At 31.5% G+C, this 18,412-nt stretch overlaps 1 protein-coding gene across 6 annotated transcripts in view; it reads left to right on the forward strand.

The window, feature by feature from the left end:
- LOC145297594 (AP-1 complex subunit gamma-1-like) overlaps positions 1 to 18,412 on the forward strand; it is a 395,164-nt gene that overhangs the window by 264,841 nt on the left and 111,911 nt on the right. The gene's annotated exons all lie outside the window — the stretch shown is intronic.

An 18,412-nucleotide genomic window follows, 5' to 3' on the forward strand; every position in this document is an offset into this window, starting at 1 on the left:
CTTCAGAATTTATTTTTCTGCACAGTCACCACCATTCTCAATGCACTTTTGCCAAGAATCCAATGACGCACATCTACAATGATGCATGTCCATGACAGGGGTCACTTATTTAGAGTCTCACACCATCAATATCTGCAACAGAGAGATGAGACTTTCAGGTCATGAATGCATAAGTTTAATCATCATAATAATACAACTTGCAGTTCTCTAGTCGGACAGAATAAAAAAAAATAGGAAGCATTACTTATGGATGCCCCTTATATATACTAGCAAAATTACCCGTCGTTGATTGGGTTCAAAAACAGCCTACAGAAAATGGGCTCTGATTTATGAAAGTATGATAGGTTATGAAAAGGAAGGGTTGTAAATTTGGGTTGAATTTGGGGGGTATCAAAACCAAAGCAAAATATGATGAAAGTAAAAATAAAAAAGATAAACCCCATAATTTATTATACCATACCTGTTCACACTGAAACACTTATCACAATATTCTGTGGATCTATATTAAAAAACCTTGTTAAACTTTGTGACATATTTCCATTCTATGGAGGTCAGGTGCAAACGAACACCCCATCATTTTATTATACCATATTTCTTCAAACTGAAACATAATTATCAAAGTATACTTACGCAGAGATATGAAAAGTCTAAAAGTTTGTGCCTATTTCCATTCTATGGAGGCCAGGTGCGGGTGCAGACCCCACAATTTTAATGAACCACTGTTCTGCCAGATCAAACATACCCATTCCTGTGTCTTGATACATCTTCTATCATTATATGTTATCAGTTTTTTAAAATAGTCAACCATATAGTAGCCTATTCGTGACCACACACACCCACACACACATTCAGCTTTATATATATATATATATATATATATATATATAATCAGTAAATCAATTCCTACTAAATCATGTCCATTATGAGCATTAAAATTATAATATTTGAAGTGATATTCTATTTTATGGCTATATTAATACCTAAATGATTTGGGACTCTTAAACAGATTGAATTGAAATAAGGAAATAATGAATGAATAGCTTATTGGTGAATTCTGCTTGGAATTAAAGAGCTGGAAATGTCAGTAATTCATTGAATACTTTTTGTATTTCCAAAAAAATATATTGAATGAATACAAAATTCCATCGAGCTGCTCGATACATTACGTTCTAGGTTCTGTTTGATGATGGTAATACTTTATTTTTACCATAAAAGATAACATGCTATTCGATATGAATAGATTGTAAATATTTCCATAAACAATATAATTTAAAATTTTAACAAAGTATATTTTAAAAATATCGAATTCTATTTTTATTTATAAAAGTTATCTACATTTTTGTGTATATTTTCTATAAAAAAAATTAATGTTTGTGATTAAATTGATCGATTATAATTCCACATTATAAGTCTTTAATGTAATTATTTTTAAATCAGAAAAATTAAGATTTTATATTTATTTTTTTATTTGTGCAGGTAAATTCCAAATATTTCTCTCATTCTAGTTAAAATCTTTTACAAAACATTTTTCTGAATATTTCGGAGAAGGAATTCCATTATTATCTGATTTTTTTTTCTGTGGACTATTGTCATTATCAGCACTAATATTTCTATTTATTATACTTTTTTTTAATTGATATTTCTTCTAGCCTTTCAGGTTCATTTATTGTGATATCTTCTCCAATATTTTAGTACTAGTGGGACTCCATGAACATTCTATGTTGCCCTCTACATAAATCTGTTAATGATATTTCTTTAGTGTTAATATTTCTTTTGAAATAATGTTTACAGTACTGTGAAGAAAACAATTAATTTCTTCCCTAAAAATACTTATCAGTGCTAGATAAAAAATTTTTCAAATAAATAAAACAAACGTGTCTATTTAGTTATTTCAAATTGTAGGGAGTTAATTTTTTTTTTTTTTAAATTCTGTCTTTTTACTGTAAAAATAATTGTCGGATAAAATAAGTTGACAGAATCACATAATTTAATTAGGGAATAATTCATTTTAAATATAAGTTAAACTGGAAATTTCTATCTTAGTGACATCAGATCAGCATATTTACTGATTAAGCAATCTCATACATTTTTTTTTTTTAATTTGTGAAATATAGCATGTCATGAAATACTTTAGTATATTAATATTCGGATGATTGTTTATTATTTGTGGATGTTGATGATTCCTATCTATATAAATCCAAACTGATGATTTTTTTTTTTTTTTTGGCAGGAGGGCGTTCATTTCTCAATACATAGATTAAAAACAATATATCATTTATAAAAACGTTCATGTTGTACTCCACACATTTATGTCACCATAGGCATGAGTGTTAATATATTTAAAAAAAACAAAAAAAAAAAAAACAATCGTCAGTTCAGCCGATTGAAATACGTAAGAAATATCAACTTACAGAAACAATCAATAACAAGTACATTTAAATATGGGGAAAAAAGGAACATCACCAGTAATGAACAATACCTCTGAAGAAGGCCTGGTTGAAACATAGAATTATTAATGCTGATTTGGACAATATAGTTTGAAGAAAAACGACATTTAAAAAAGCATTTTGCATTTGATTTTTGTATTTTCTTTCCTCAAAGGATGACTTAGTCAAACAAGAGTCAGATTTTGAACAGTTCACTATTATATGATGAAATTGATGCAATAATTTATTTTCATGTCGTGCTTAAAAACTTATAAAATTATTTATGCTTTTACAAACAATTGATAAATTGATATTTTCAATTTAATATTTTAAATGATGAAAAGATTATTGGTTTCTTCAGACTAATATATTTTTTTTTCATATGGGATTTTGACATTTTTAATGAAAATGTCTGTTGTCCAGATCTAGTATCAATTTAAGTTTGTTTTTTTTTTGTTTTTTTAGATAACAGTATGGACTTTGAGTAGCTATGCGCAATTTATTCGTTAGAAGGTTATTGAGATAAAAAGTTAGGCATAGTTTTTAATATGAGTGTACACTGTGACATTCATTCTTCTAATTATATATGACCACACAAAAATATGTGACAAGATTAGAATCGTTTAAGAAATTTGAACTGTTTGTAAATACTATTTTAAGAGTACCACTAAGCATTATGTAATTCACACCTAAACAAAAAAAATGAGTGAAGAACTTATATTTTCTAAAAGTACAAAGTTTTCCTTTTTCCTTTTTTCCTTTCATTTTTTTCCCCTTTCATTTTTTCTTCTGTTTTTTTTTTTTCCGTTTTTTTTCTTCGTCCATTATTTCTTTTTCCATTTTCTTTTCTTCCATTAAAAAGAATTTTTTTAAAGAAAATTAAGAAATTAGATGAATGCTCAAAGCCTCTTGTCTTTGTGCCAAACTGGTGTAGATATAAACATAAAAGTAAAACAATATCAGATTGATCTTTAAATTAAAAAATGAGATAGGGTTAGAAATGTCATAGAGTACGCAAATAAAATAAATCGATTTAAAGGTCATTTATAGGGAAGGAGATTTAAAATCAGCCTCTCGCTCTCTCTCTCTCTCTCTCTCTCTCTCTCTCTCTCTCTCTCTCTCAATCTCAATAATGCATCAAAATCAGCATAACCTGATTCATCTTGACCTGAATACAGATTAAAAAAATCTTTAAGGATACAATAATAACACAAAGAAATAGTTTATTTTTACAATACTAGGAACAGTTGCATCATATATGGATAATAAATTGTACTTAACTCTGTTTTTGTTCATTAGCAACTTCCATAAATACTAAACAGATCTTTATCAAAGTGTCTTTTTGAATAAAGAAGTCTCATTAAATTGTGCAGAAATTAAAAATTGTTAGTCTGAAGAAACGGTTAAATTCACATCTTCAAAACTTAACAATCTATTGAAACGTCTAAATTCACATCTTCAAAACTTAACAATCTATTGCAGTTAAAATTGAATGTCTTATATTTTGTTAAGAAAGGCATTGTTTTTCACTATGTGACAAATTTATATTATTTTTAACTATTTTTTTCTTATTATTTATTTGCCACTGATTTCTATGTTTGTATCATCTTTTATGTGATTTCCTGAAGGATGATTTTGAGGTAGGAACTTGGTTAGTTTGTTGGGAATCTTTTTTTTTTCTTTTTTTTATAAAAAAAATTCTCTGCAGAATCGTGGATTTAGGATATGCACCTTATGCATAGTATTCTCATCCTTGTTTCTTTTCTTTTCTTTTATTTATTTTCCAACTTTTTTCCCCCCTGAGCATGTCAATTTTCGTCTGTTCTATCTCTGGCTTCAGCTGAGTAGTGTACCATTTTGGGAGTAAATTGGTTGATGGATAGCTTTTGGATACTTTCTGATATTTATTTTTCATATTATCAGAAGAGCGGGAAATAAATTCTCTATCTTTTCTTGTAAAAAAAAAAAAAAAAAAAAATGAAATAGTTTTTTTTTTTTTTTTTTTTTTTAATCAAAATTCTGTCAGTGGTGGTGGGTACAAGGTGGAGTGATTTTTATATATAGTTTATTTATATATTATTTGATTTATATATTATTACTACCAACTAAAATAAGTTTTATATATGTAAATATCTCTCTGATTAAAATGATGGATTTTCTTATGGACACACAAAAACATGTTTTTAAGTTTTTATATTTTATTTTCAAAATATGAAGAAATTTATCATTTTAATCAGATATATTTTAAACTATAACAAAATGGATTAATTATTATTTGTTACGATTATACTTATAATATATTATGTATATATTTTTGTTTCAGTATTTCAATAGCAACATAAAAAACATACTTATGGTAAGTTAGCTACACAGAAACGTTTGTGTTTCATGCATCTAGTCTGACTGTTTCCTTCGTAGCTGAAACACAAGCGTTTTTGTTTAACTTACATACCATAAGTATATATATATATATATATATATATATATATATATATATATATATATATATATATATATATATGATCTCAGGTTTTAAGGATAAAATCTGAGAGAAAAAGAAAAAGGGATTAGGGATAAATAATCAAATTTAAGACAGAAATCTGAACATACAAGTCATGTGATGAGCTGATTGGGTCTTATTCATGATTAAGGCTACATCTCACTCAGAAATGTGGCATTTGTACCAACAATACATATATAGAGATTTGTGATTTTTTTTATATTTAGTCTTTGTTTATTCCTCATTCCTCTTTTTCTAAAAACGTGCATATATATAATTTATGACTAGTATAATATGCTATGTATATTTATTTTTTATTTAATTTGGATATATTAATGAATTTGATAAAATTTCTTCAATGATTTTTCATAAAAACTTGTAACTATTATTGATTTTAATTGTTTTTGTTTTGATTTTCCCTTTGAAAAAAAAAAAACAATATAATTCCATTGACAGTTGATTGTGGATTTTTTTTTTTTTTTTTTTTTTTTTTTATAAATTTGCTCACTATTTATTTTGTGTTTTATGAATGTACAAATCAGCCATTTACATCTTTTTGTTAATAGTTGGAAAAAAAAAAAAAGAATGTTATTTCTTGACCTTTTGGAATTTGGAAATATTTAAAGTATCAAATTTCTGGCTTTAAAGTTCTTAGCAAGTCCTCATTTATTAAAAATGGAAAGTTTTAAAAGCTATTTACATCCAGTTATTTTTATAAATATGCATTAAAACATTACCTTAACAGAATTAGTTAGTTTTACAAGACTTTGGTTTAATTAATAATTTAATTAAAAAAAACGATGATTTAATAGTTAAATTTAACTTTAAAAAATCCTATTTGAACAAAAATGATAATTTAACAAAAAATTTAAAACAAAAAACAAATAGAATAGCTTTAAAAAGGAAGTAAAAAAAAAAAAGCAAAACAAAAACAAAAATAAAATGACTCTTGTGGAATGTCAGGTTGATACAGCTAGTACATTTATGAAATACTCTGTCAAATAACTAGAACACACCATAATTTAACAGCCTATTAAACACACGACTTCAGTAATGAACCATATGAAATTCAGTGATTTATTAACAAATATAAACAATTTTTTAGCCTATTTAGTGGAGCAAACATCTCTCCCATCAGCTGTTCCTAGAATTTTATACAAAAGTCCTCTGTCTAGAACTGGGGTCTCCAAACTAAAACCCACTAGCCAGATCTGGCCCATCAAAGTCTTTAATCCGGCCTCTGGAGCTCTTATTGAAAACATAAAAATATCCAGGACAAATTTTTAAAATGGAAATGTGTGAAAATAGTGTGGCAGTTTTTCTTTTTGTTCAGAAAATGATTGAAAGAGAACTAGTTTCACTAAAAAGCAGAGCTAATGAGCAAAACTGTACAAAACACGTTCAGTTCTTTTTCTTTTCTTTTTTTACTATGTAGCTCTAAAAAGTCAACGATATGGCCTCCCCTCTTGTTAGAAACTTTGGAGACCCCTGGTCTAGAAAATTAAAAACAGATTTGTTACATTACATTCATATAGAAAAAATATCCATTCATAACCAGGATTGGAGAGTTGAAGGGTTTGGAATCAGATTCATAAGAATGCTAGAAGTTGGAGTCAGATTTTTAAATTTTTGATATTCTGTATATGAAAAGACTTTAAGGTAAGGAGTCGGAATGTGATATTTTTAAATTCTAGGGGTTGAGGTTGGAATATTTGCAATCCTAACATATCACTTGATAAATCCTAAGCCTTTATTCATCAATATAGTGTATCAATCTAGAAGGAGAATTGCACTTCAAATTACTTTGACGCTCATCTTATTCTTCAGATCTGACCCCAGCAACTGTTGACTCATTGCAGACCTCCAAAGAATGTCCTAGAGAAAGATTTGGCTTCAATGAAGAAGTGATATTAGAAACTGAGCCATATTTTGAGGCCAAAGACAAATTGTTCTACCATCTCATAATTATTGTTTCCGATGGAGCAGAGTTCAAATAACACTTATCAGATCATCGCTATGTTTGAACAGTATTTTTTTTACATCAGAAAGCAATGCTTTAACAACATAAAATTCAGACTTTTGCATTATTTTGAAAATTTGCAACAGTAGCTTCACTTAAGTAACTGCAATTTATAAACTAAGTAGTGGGGTTGTGCCCGGGTGTTTAGAGGTGTGTGTGGAGGGGGGGGTAAATCAAAACAAAGCGAAGTTTAAATATTATTAAAAAAAAAAAAACAATGTTAAAGCTTCTTAAAAAAATCGGTAAAACAAAAATAAACAGGGAACGTGATGAAAAAAAAAACCCCCAAAAAATCGAACGTGATGCAAAACGATGTTAAAACTTCTTAGTGGGGGTGTTCAGCGTTTGAAATAAAAAAAAAAAAAAAAAAAAATTTTGAGGAAGAAGGTAGGCTCGAACTCGAATGAGGTGAAAGCGAAAAAAAAGCATGATGACTTAGCTCGACGCTACAAAGATAGGGGAATAAGAATGGATGAAATTTAATGATTAAAAAGCAAATTGACATGTGCGTAAATTTAATGAGGTCAAATGTCAATCGTACAGTTAAGTTTGGCTGCGAGGCAGTTTTTTTGGTTTTGTTTCCCCAAATATGTTGGGTTGGGGGGAAACCAGCTTCTTATAAAAATAGGGGTGTCCAAATGAAAAGCAATTGTCTGATATGACGGTTTTTACCGCATTGATCAAAGCTGATTTGCTTTCTGGACGTCCCTGACGCAAGAGCCAAGGAAGAAACATCATTTCAGTTTATTTATACTAAAAAGCCGAACAAACACGTAACACAGCAAAATAGCGCGAATTTTATAAAAGTCGATGTAAATAAATCTAAACATGACGTGCGTTTGCAAGTCATATATATTACAATCTAGACGGTATATAAACAGTTCTAAGACATACCCCCCCCTTCCCGAGAAGCCCAGCAAAAAAAGCCTTTCTTGGACATGCAAAAATGTGCACGACGCATTTGCCTTTTATATATATAGATGATTGAATTTGGCTCAAATTTCGATACATGCTATTTGAAGGCTATCACTTTATGAAAATTATGTAGAAATAGTTTTGAGTTTTTTTTGTTTTTTTTTCAATGAATTAATAGTAAATCTGAAAAAAAAAAATAATGTGTAAGTTATATATAGGCAAGAGACCCACAGATACATAGGAACATGGTCACATGGATAAGAAAATGTTTCTAAGAGCTTATATGGGTGTCATACATGACAGAGTGCGTGGGTGGATTATGTAGGCATTTACCTGGCGGTCAAATCAGGGCGACAGGTCAACAGTACTTTTATCTGACGACATGACCTGTTGCTGTTTGGGCAGAAATACACAATGAAATTGGGTTGGGGATTACAATAAATGACATGAGTTGTTGCTACATTAAAAAAAAAAAATCTCTTTTTTTTTTTTGTTCAAAAACTGTCTTGGTGACAAAAAGTCTAAAAATTGTATTAACTTGCTCGTGATACAATTGGTTTAATAAATTAACTTCTAAAATCTTAATTTAATTAGTTGTATTATGTAACAGTTATCAACCTTACATTGTTTGAGTTATGCTTAGAAATAAAGACTCTGTTTATAAATTGTGTCACTTGACCTATTATGTATTTCTTTCCATATCAGTTTTTGTCTGATGAAAATATGAAATTTTTTTAGTAATTTAGTACTAATAAATGAAGGCTTCAGTATTTCTGTAATAATAATGAAAATAGCTATTGATAACAATGGCTTTCATCTGCAATTTACTTTTGCTACAGAAAAGATAGCTAGCTTTCCCATGAAAAATATTCAGAGTAGAAATCATTGTATCTGCAAAGAAATTAAATCAAATTACAGTTTGTTTTAATAACATGAACCAACACAATGGAAATAGTTATTCAATATGAAATATTGATATTTTAGGATGGAGGCTGTTTAGGCCTGAAGTCGAAAATTCAGGCAATATTTTGCTTGTAATTTTTTTTTCTAAGTAAAATTAAAAGAAAATAATAAATAATTTCAAGGTTTTAATTGAATTGCAGCATACTTGACGAGAAGACAGTTCTAAACTTGTATTGATTGGAAAAAAAGAAGAAAAAAAACTTTTATTACTTATTTGTATTTGTAAATTGTATATTTTAAATTTCATGCAATATATATATATATATATAGAGAGAGAGAGAGAGAGATAGTAGAACCCCGGGATACGGCATTAAAAATTAGTGACAAAATACAGTACAGTATATAATACACATGTATATAATCAAATAACTAAATAAATAATAAATAACACCATAATGTGGGGCAAATACCATACCCAGGGGCCGGAAAAACATTGTATTCCACATCGTAACCTGGAAAAACCGTATCCCGGGGTTCTACTGTACAGCTTTAGCAGGAAAAAAAGATTGATTTTAAAGCAATATCTTTTTTAAAAATTCTACTTCTAAAAACACCATCTCTATATTAATAAAATTATAATACTTCACGACAATTTCTGAATTTTAGAGATGAGGATTAATAATTTATATTATTTGGATTATTCAAACTACTGTTCTCAGCTTGAATGTTATTCACACAAAATTTTGACCGATGTAACCTCTGACCTTCTTCAGGTGTATCTTGTTGAACTCTTGAGTCTTTCTATCAAACTCTGGAATCTGCACAGAATTTTGAACAGAACCCTATATTTAATCCACAGGGGTTACATACTCTCGTTTCATCGGCCATAACTGGGTAGAAGTCTTGCGTATTCTTCATATCGCCTGCAGTGAGGATTGAACCTTCAATCTGTAGAAATGTCACCTGGAACTGAATATATCCGTGACATAACGAATAAAGTACCAGGTAAAGTTTAGGCTCGTTTTTCAGTGCAGGCGATATGAAGAATTCAATTGTGAATTACTCAAGACTTCTATCCAATCATGGCTAATAGAACGGGAGCATGTTGCCTCTATGAATTATATAAAGGGCTCCATTTGGCAAAATACACACAAAGAAGGTCGGAGGTTACATCGACCAAAATGTTGTGCGAATAACATAAGATGATAAATAATGAAAATAATACAAATTCACAGCATAGTTTAAAAACAAAAATAGGAAGACAACAGCAAAACGAAAATGAAGATAAAATGGCTCCCAGCCAACACCGAGTAGCTGCAGCTAGTTTAAAATATTTGACCTGGATGTGTACAAAATATTGTTCAAACTGTGATTTTGTTTCAAAAAGTAAAATAAACAGTACGAACATTCTAATAGGTTATAAACGAGATAAGTTGCTTGAATTAGTTACTCTTATTTTTAGATATACAACTATAAATTTCTTCATTAAGAGCCGTTGTATGTAATTTTACATTAGTTTATCTTCATATAAATCAACTTTAGATATTTATTTCTCGCCCATCGAATGAAAATAACAACTTATTTTCAATATAAGAACTTGTAATAAAATAAAAATAAAAATAGTTTATTTTATTGTACTTTGAGTTTCCAAGCCACAAAATAAATTATCTATAAAATAAGTGTTTTTGGCAAGAAAGTATGTAGACGCCAATGTTCCGGTTTGCTTTCCAATAATGATGTTTGGAAATATGCCAATCAAAGTATCACTTTTTTCTTTTTTTTTTTTTTTTCCAAAACTATACCGAAATGTTTACTTTTGTATTGGAACCATTGATCATTTATCATTCAGTAAATTGTTATGATGCATCAATATTTCTCCAATACAATTTAAGTAGTTTTTATTTTTAATTTTTTTAAATTTATTTTATTTATTTATTTTTTTTGCTTTTCTTTTTCCATAATACATTTTGTTTCATTAAATATCTCTTTAAATTTGTTGCATATATTCTCACTCATTTCTTCCCATTCTACAATAGATTTTTAAGACAGTTTAAATTGTACCACCCTTCTGTTAAAAATGTAATTGTTTTTTTTTTTTGGGGGGGGGGGGTATTTTCTTAAAAATAACTGCTGAGAAATATTTCATTAATTTCTGCCAGATTTTGAAGATTTTGAATAAATAATTTAGGTTGATGATGTATGGCTCCTTTCAGTTTTGACATGCTACAGATACCCACTGTAGGGATGCTATCACATGTAATTGCGAAGCAAGGGTTGTTCAATCTCCAACCATTTCTCTCCTGACTCGACACTGCTTGATTCGAGTGGCATGGAGAAATCCAGGATGTTGGAAACAATGCTGAGATAAATGGAGAGTACATACAACACCTGATCCCAAATGGTCATGCACTTTAGTACTAACCAGGTTCGATGTTGATTAACTTTGGTAATCTAATGGAAACTAGTTTTTTTTTTTTTTTTTTTTTTTTTTTACATGGAGTTCACCACTTATCAAGGCCTAATAGCCACTCAGGGATAAGGGTTATTGTGTGTACAGTAATCAAAGGGATAGTTTAGCAATAGTATTGGAGAATTGGTAAGGTATCATTACTTAGGGGGGGCGGTTCATCAGGAATTTGTTTGTGTTGGACTTGAAGACATCCAGGTTGAAGTCGGGAGGGAAACAGGCAAGCGGAACAGAGTTCCACAGGCGTGCAGTTCTAAGAAAGAAGCTTGTATTGATGGTATTGTGCCATATATTCTTAGTAATAAAATGTTGGTTTTAGATTTACTTTAAATGTAATGTAATATGAAGCCATTTAAAAAAAAAAAAATGATGAAATGAAACAAATGTGATTAATGTTTTTATGAGGGTTCAAACTCAGAGAGCAGCAGAGGCAGCTCGCACTATAATCAAAGCGTTCGGCCAAGGGACAATCAGTGAACATACACTGAACTTTCCAAAAATGTTTGTCATGGCGATGATAACCTGGAAGTTAAAGTAGGTTGTGAGTATTATACTGCAGTTGATAAGCAACCAATTGAACTTGCTGAAAAACTGTGCATAAATTATCTGACACTTCTGAACCATTTTAAGCAATTGATCAGATTAAAGAAGCTTAAGAAATCGTTGCCACACAAAAAATTAACAAAAATCAATGAAATTTAAAGTTTCCTTAATATTGCTATTGCAAAACGAAAATTCATTAATTTCTCGATTGTATCATCAAGTGTGATAAACTGGATATTTTATAATGATTTGTGATGATCAGTTATGTATCAGGGTAAATGTGAAATAGCAAAACATTTCCCAAAATTAAAAAAACTAATTTGGAGGGGGGGGGGCTATTGGATAGTGGTTTAACCTACTGCAGCTTCATGAATCCTGGCAAAACAGTGAATGCATGGAAATGTTGCCAGAAAATTGATAAAATCCATCACCAGAAACGGCATTGGTCAGCAGAAAAGGTGCAATCTTGATGCATGGCAATGCTCCGTAACTCCTCGCAGATATCACTTTGCAATGCAAAATAAAATAGTTTGATCATAATTGTTTTTAAACAGTTGGATATTTGTTCATGTTTCTTTTAACCATTGTATCAACTCCAACTTTAAGAAAATGGCAATATTAATATACAGGCGAAAAGTAATTTATAAAGATTGTGGTCATGGAAAGATGTGAGAAAAAAAAAAACTGTTCAGGTATTAAAAGTAGTTTTCTATTGTTTTTGTAATATATTTAGTAATACTAAATGAGGAATCATTTACATTAAAAATCCATCTGAAACTGAGAAAAGCAGTTTTTTTTATTCATTTCCATTTAATAAACACGATATCAGGTAAAAATTGGTGGCCATTTTGCTTTGTGTCAGCTTATTCACATAATGTTGACGCATTTCGAGCATGCTTTTTTCAATTTTAGATGCACAATATTAACTGGATTTTTAATGGAAATGAATATGAAAATACCTTTAATGCCTAAACAGATTTTTTTCTTGCATGATCGCGATCCTTATGAATTAAAATTCTGTTAAATTGCATCCAATATTTCTCCAAAATGTCTATAAAAAAAAAAGAAAAAAAAAAAAAATGGGGGGGGTATCATTATTGGTGAATTCCTTCAATCTTATAATGATCCATAGAAATTGCTGTTCTTAATTTAATTTTGAAATTTATTCCAATTACTTTATCAGCAAAAGAGAAAATAATAATAAATAATTGGTTAATAGACTTAGTTTTTTGAAAAGTAGATTATCTGATTGCCAAAGATGAACTGCAATGCAAAAAAAAAGTAATTGAAATTTTAGTGTCACTAAGATAAAAATTTAGACTTTGACCATTTGAGAATGAATTGTTCCAAAATTGAATTCTGCCATTCTATCGATTTAACCAGTTTTAAAAACATACTCTTTCCATTCTTTTTAATTTAATTAATTGCTATAATTTTAAATTAAATTTTAAATTAATTTTTTTTTTTTTTATCGAAATCTCTCCAGATATGGAATGAAATTACTTAATATAAACAGTTAAAAAAGGGAGGAAAAGTACTACTTCAAGCTTAAAACTTGCTACCTATAAGAGTTAGATGGATAGAAAATAGCAATTTTTACCTTGTCAGAAACATAGCTCATAGAATATGAGGAATAAAGGACAAAACAAGGAAAGCTTATCATTTTTATGGTAAGACGGGAATATTTAGTTGGCAATAAAAATGATTTTTATCAGACACCACTTTTTCTCAATAATATGAAACTTTGCATTTATCATTTTAAGAGAAATATTACCGTTAACAGTAAATTATACAGATAAATGGAAAAAAAAAAAAAAAAAAAAAAAAAAGCAACTATGAAATTTCCAGTGCCATGCGAGTAATTGTTGAATTAATATGGTAATCCAAAGAATTTTTAATGTGATTGGAAACTGCTTGTGAATTTAATAATCCCTAGAAATTTCATCCTTTTGAGCAGACTCCACTTTATCAGAGTGAATGCTGGACAAGGTTGGTTCAAGGAAATTATATGATAAAAATGTTTTGAAAGAGTGAAATGATAAAAATGTCACCCTAAAGAAAACAACACTACAGCTTTATTTAAAACTTTTATTGAAAAAATCAATTCAGGTAACTTGATTATGTACTAGAGCTTATTCAATGTAGCCGCCTTCAGCCTCAATCACCGCCTTGATACAAATCTGAAATTGGGAGTATGCCATTTCCACAAGTGCTGGTGGGAGCTCAGCGAATACTTGGCAGATGGCAGTGATCAGGCTGGCTTTGGTGTTGTTGGAGGTCATGTTGTTGATGTTCTCGATGTATGATCAAATGAAGTAGTTCAGCGGGTTTAGATCAGGGGAGAAGAAGGGCAATGAGAGAAGGATACAAAGTCATAGCACCCCTTCTGAAGCCAAATCTGGGTCTTTTTGGAATTATGAACTGGCACCGAGTCCTGCTGCCACACTCAAGGTCTGCCACATCTTATTACACCAAGGGATCACCACACTCTTTAGCACATCCAGGAACACTTTAGTGTTGACTTTCAAGCCAACTTCGAAGATGTGAGTTGGCATGATGTGGCCCTCACTTGAAACCACAGCAAAAACCATAACCGTGTCCAGAAACTTTGTTTTGATCGCCCTGGGCATGTCCTTGTTATTCCTGGCAATTAAGTGATGCATTTTGAGGGTGCTAGCAATAATCCTATTGTCATAACTTGGATCGGTAGAGAGCATAAATTATACAGTGGCATATCTCCAATCTCACTCATTGAACATTGTGTCACTTTCAGACATGATAGAAGGCTCTTATCACTCTTGAGATTTGTACACAACTGGCCAACTAGTAGATGGTCTGTAACAAAAAAATGAAAACTGGTTTTCATCAAATGGAAATGGAATCCTGTCATCTTTTCTAAGTCGACAATTTTATCATTCCATCCTGTATTAAAACTTAGTTATGATATCCTAACGTCATGCAATTTCCAAGGATAATAATTATAAAAAAAATAAAAAAAATAAAAAAAGTAATAATAATTATAAGGAAAGTTACTGCTCAGTTTAACAAAATTATAAAAGGCAGAGTTATAGGGTTAAAGGTATAGGGTCCGGCTGTTAGGATTGCAAAAATTTGACTCTGACTACTAAGACTGAAAATTCTAACTCCAACTACCAAGACTCTAAAATATCTGGACCTGACTATTTATTTTAAATTATTCCAATATTTAGTCTTTTGATTCTTTAGAGATTAAAAAAAAAAAAAAAAAAATCCAACTCTGATTCTTTTGAGTTTGAAACTGACTGCTTCTAAAATCTGACTCATTCCAACTCCATAACCCTTAAAAAATAACGAAATATAATTATTCCTTCGAGATGAACAGGCAGATTCATTTAATACAACTAAAGCAATAGGACTTTCATGGTTTTAATCCTTCACCGTACCCACTGAGGTTTTCTTTTTTTTATTTTTAGTAAACGCAGAAATAATCGGAGAAAATTATCTTGGGGGTATAAATAAGGAAAATAAAAGCTATCCAATAATTTTTTTGTAATGTGTGTTTTCCCTCCCATTTGTTTTCTGTTTATATTGTTTTGTTTTTTGTTTATCACTTGTGGCAACACACTTGTTTCGAGTGTAAGCAATCCATTACATATTCCTATTACACTGGAGATGGCTTTGATTCTCATGTTTTTTTTTTTTTTTAATTGATTCACATTTTCTTTTGCGTGCACCATTCACACACTGCAATCAAAAAGTCACCAATGAAAACTCACAACACTTCATACACATACAAAAAAATATCTTTGAAAATAATTGCAAAATAATCAACAAAACTTTTCTTATTTGCTTTTCATGCTTTCAGTGTACACCACAGACCACGTTATTCATCCTAACACTAACCACAGACCCCCACGTTATTTACCCTAACCTTAACCCAAATCACAGATCCCCAACCAATCCTCAGTCATCCTGATCTTCCTGGGATGATTTGTGACACAAAAGATTGAAACTAGCAAGACTATCTAATGTTTTCCAGTCTCATTTACAGCAGAAACAATAGTCATTGACTTTTGATCCAATTTTATGACACAGATTACCATTTTCGTTATTTTAATGTTTTCTGGCATAATCTATTATTATCAATTAACTTTATGAGAAATAGTCACTTGACTTATGTCTATAAAAACAAAACACCGTCTGTACATTGTTTTCCCTTCATACAGATAAAAAAGTGGTTGAGGAAGTGGAATTTCTTCTGGGGACTGAATAGCCCCTGTTAATATGGTTAAATTCATCTTAGGTTTGATGTTTTTAATTGTCATTTATTTTGTGGCTTTCTGTGTATAAACTGGTTAATTTGTTTTTGGAAATCTTTGGTAAAGATTCTGTTTGGTTTGGTTTGTATTCTGTAGAAGTACCTAATATTTAAATGGCAGTGGTGTGATAAAAATCTTATACTCTTATGGTAATATACAATAACTAAACAACATGCATATTTTAGGTTCCTGGTCCATTTTATGATTTCTGGATGTTGGCTTTCCAACAAAATGTCACTTTTGTGACTCCCATCTCTTTCCCAACTTTTTGTTTTGAACTATTTTGTAATCTTTAATCATATATAGTTTTTTTTTTCTATTAAAAAGTTATTAAAAAAAATAATTAAAAAGTTATTTAAAATAATTAAAAAGTTATTTAAAATAATAATTAAAAAGTTAATTTTTCGATTTCTAACAATCTCTTTTCACTCTCTCTCCTCCTTCTAACAATCTCTTTTCACTCTCTCCTCCTTCTAACAATCTCTTTTCACTCTCTCTCCTCCTTCTAACAATCTCTTTTCACTCTCTCTCCTCCTTCTAACAATCTCTTTTCACTCTCTCTCCTCCTTCTAACAATCTCTTTTCACTCTCTCTCCTCCTTCTAACAATCTCTTTTCACTCTCTCTCCTCCTTCTAACAATCTCTTTTCACTCTCTCTCCTCCTTCTAACAATCTCTTTTCACTCTCTCTCCTCCTTCTAACAATCTCTTTTCACTCTCTCTCCTCCTTCTAACAATCTCTTTTCACTCTCTCTCCTCCTTCTAACAATCTCTTTTCACTCTCTCTCCTCCTTCTAACAATCTCTTTTCACTCTCTCTCCTCCTTCTAACAATCTCTTTTCACTCTCTCTCCTCCTTCTAACAATCTCTTTTCACTCTCTCTCCTCCTTCTAACAATCTCTTTTCACTCTCTCTCCTCCTTCTAACAATCTCTTTTCACTCTCTGCTTCCCACTCTCTCTCTCTCTCTCTCTCTCTCTCTCTGCTTCCCCATTCCATTTCTCTGCTTCCCCACTCTATCTCTTTCTCTGGTTTCTCCACACTCTCTCTCTCTCTGGTTTCTCCACACTCTCTCTCTCTCTCTGGTTTCTCCACTCTCTCTCTCTCTGGTTTCTCCACTCTCTCTCTCTCTGGTTTCTCCACTCTCTCTCTCTCTGGTTTCTCCACTCTCTCTCTCTCTCTGGTTTCTCCACTCTCTCTCTCTGGTTTCTCAACTCTCTCTCTCTGGTTTCTCCACTCTCTCTCTGGTTTCTCCACTCTCTCTCTGGTTTCTCCACTCTCTCTCTCTCTGGTTTCTCCACTCTCTCTCTGGTTTCTCCACTCTCTCTCCACTCTCTCTCTCTCTGGTTTCTCCACTCTCTCTCTCTCTGGTTTTTCCACTCTCTCTCTCTCTCTCTGGTTTCTCCACTCTCTCTCTCTCTCTGGTTTTCTCCACTCTCTCTCTCTCTCTCTCTCTCTCTCTCTCTCTCTCTCTCTGGTTTCTCCACTCTCTCTCTCTCTCTGGTTTCTCCACTCTCTCTCTCTGGTTTCTCCACTCTCTCTCTCTCTCTCTCTCTCTGCTTCCCCATTCCATTTCTCTGCTTCCTCACTCTATCTCTTTCTCTGGTTTCTCCACACTCTCTCTCTCTCTGGTTTCTCCACACTCTCTCTCTCTCTCTGGTTTCTCCACTCTCTCTCTCTCTCTGGTTTCTCCACTCTCTCTCTCTCTCTGGTTTCTCCACTCTCTCTCTCTGGTTTCTCAACTCTCTCTCTCTCTCTGGTTTCTCCACTCTCTCTCTGGTTTCTCCACTCTCTCTCTCTCTCTCTCTGGTTTCTCCACTCTCTCTCTCTCTGGTTTCTCCACTCTCTCTCTCTCTCTCTGGTTTCTCAACTCTCTCTCTCTCTCTCTCTCTCTCTCTCTCTCTCTCTCTCTCTCTGGTTTCTCCACTCTCTCTCTCTCTCTCTCTCTCTCTCTCTGTTTCTCCACTCTCTCTCTCTCTCTCTGGTTTCTCCACTCTCTCTCTCTCTCTCTCTGGTTTCTCCACTCTCTCTCTCTCTCTCTGGTTTCTCCACTCTCTCTCTCTCTCTCTCTGGTTTCTCCACTCTCTCTCTCTCTCTCTGGTTTCTCCACTCTCTCTCTCTCTCTGGTTTCTCCACTCTCTCTCTCTCTCTGGTTTCTCCACTCTCTCTCTCTCTCTCTCTGGTTTCTCCACTCTCTCTCTCTCTCTCTGGTTTCTCCACTCTCTCTCTCTCTCTTTGGTTTCTCCATCTCTCTCTCTCTCTCTCTCTGGTTTCTCCACTCTCTCTCTCTCTCTCTGGTTTCTCCACTCTCTCTCTCTCTCTCTGGTTTCTCCACTCTCTCT

The sequence above is a fragment of the Euprymna scolopes genome, chromosome 18 (genome assembly GCF_053919585.1).
Source record: "Euprymna scolopes isolate OS-2025 chromosome 18, ASM5391958v1, whole genome shotgun sequence".
NCBI classification, from domain to species: domain Eukaryota; kingdom Metazoa; phylum Mollusca; class Cephalopoda; order Sepiida; family Sepiolidae; genus Euprymna; species Euprymna scolopes.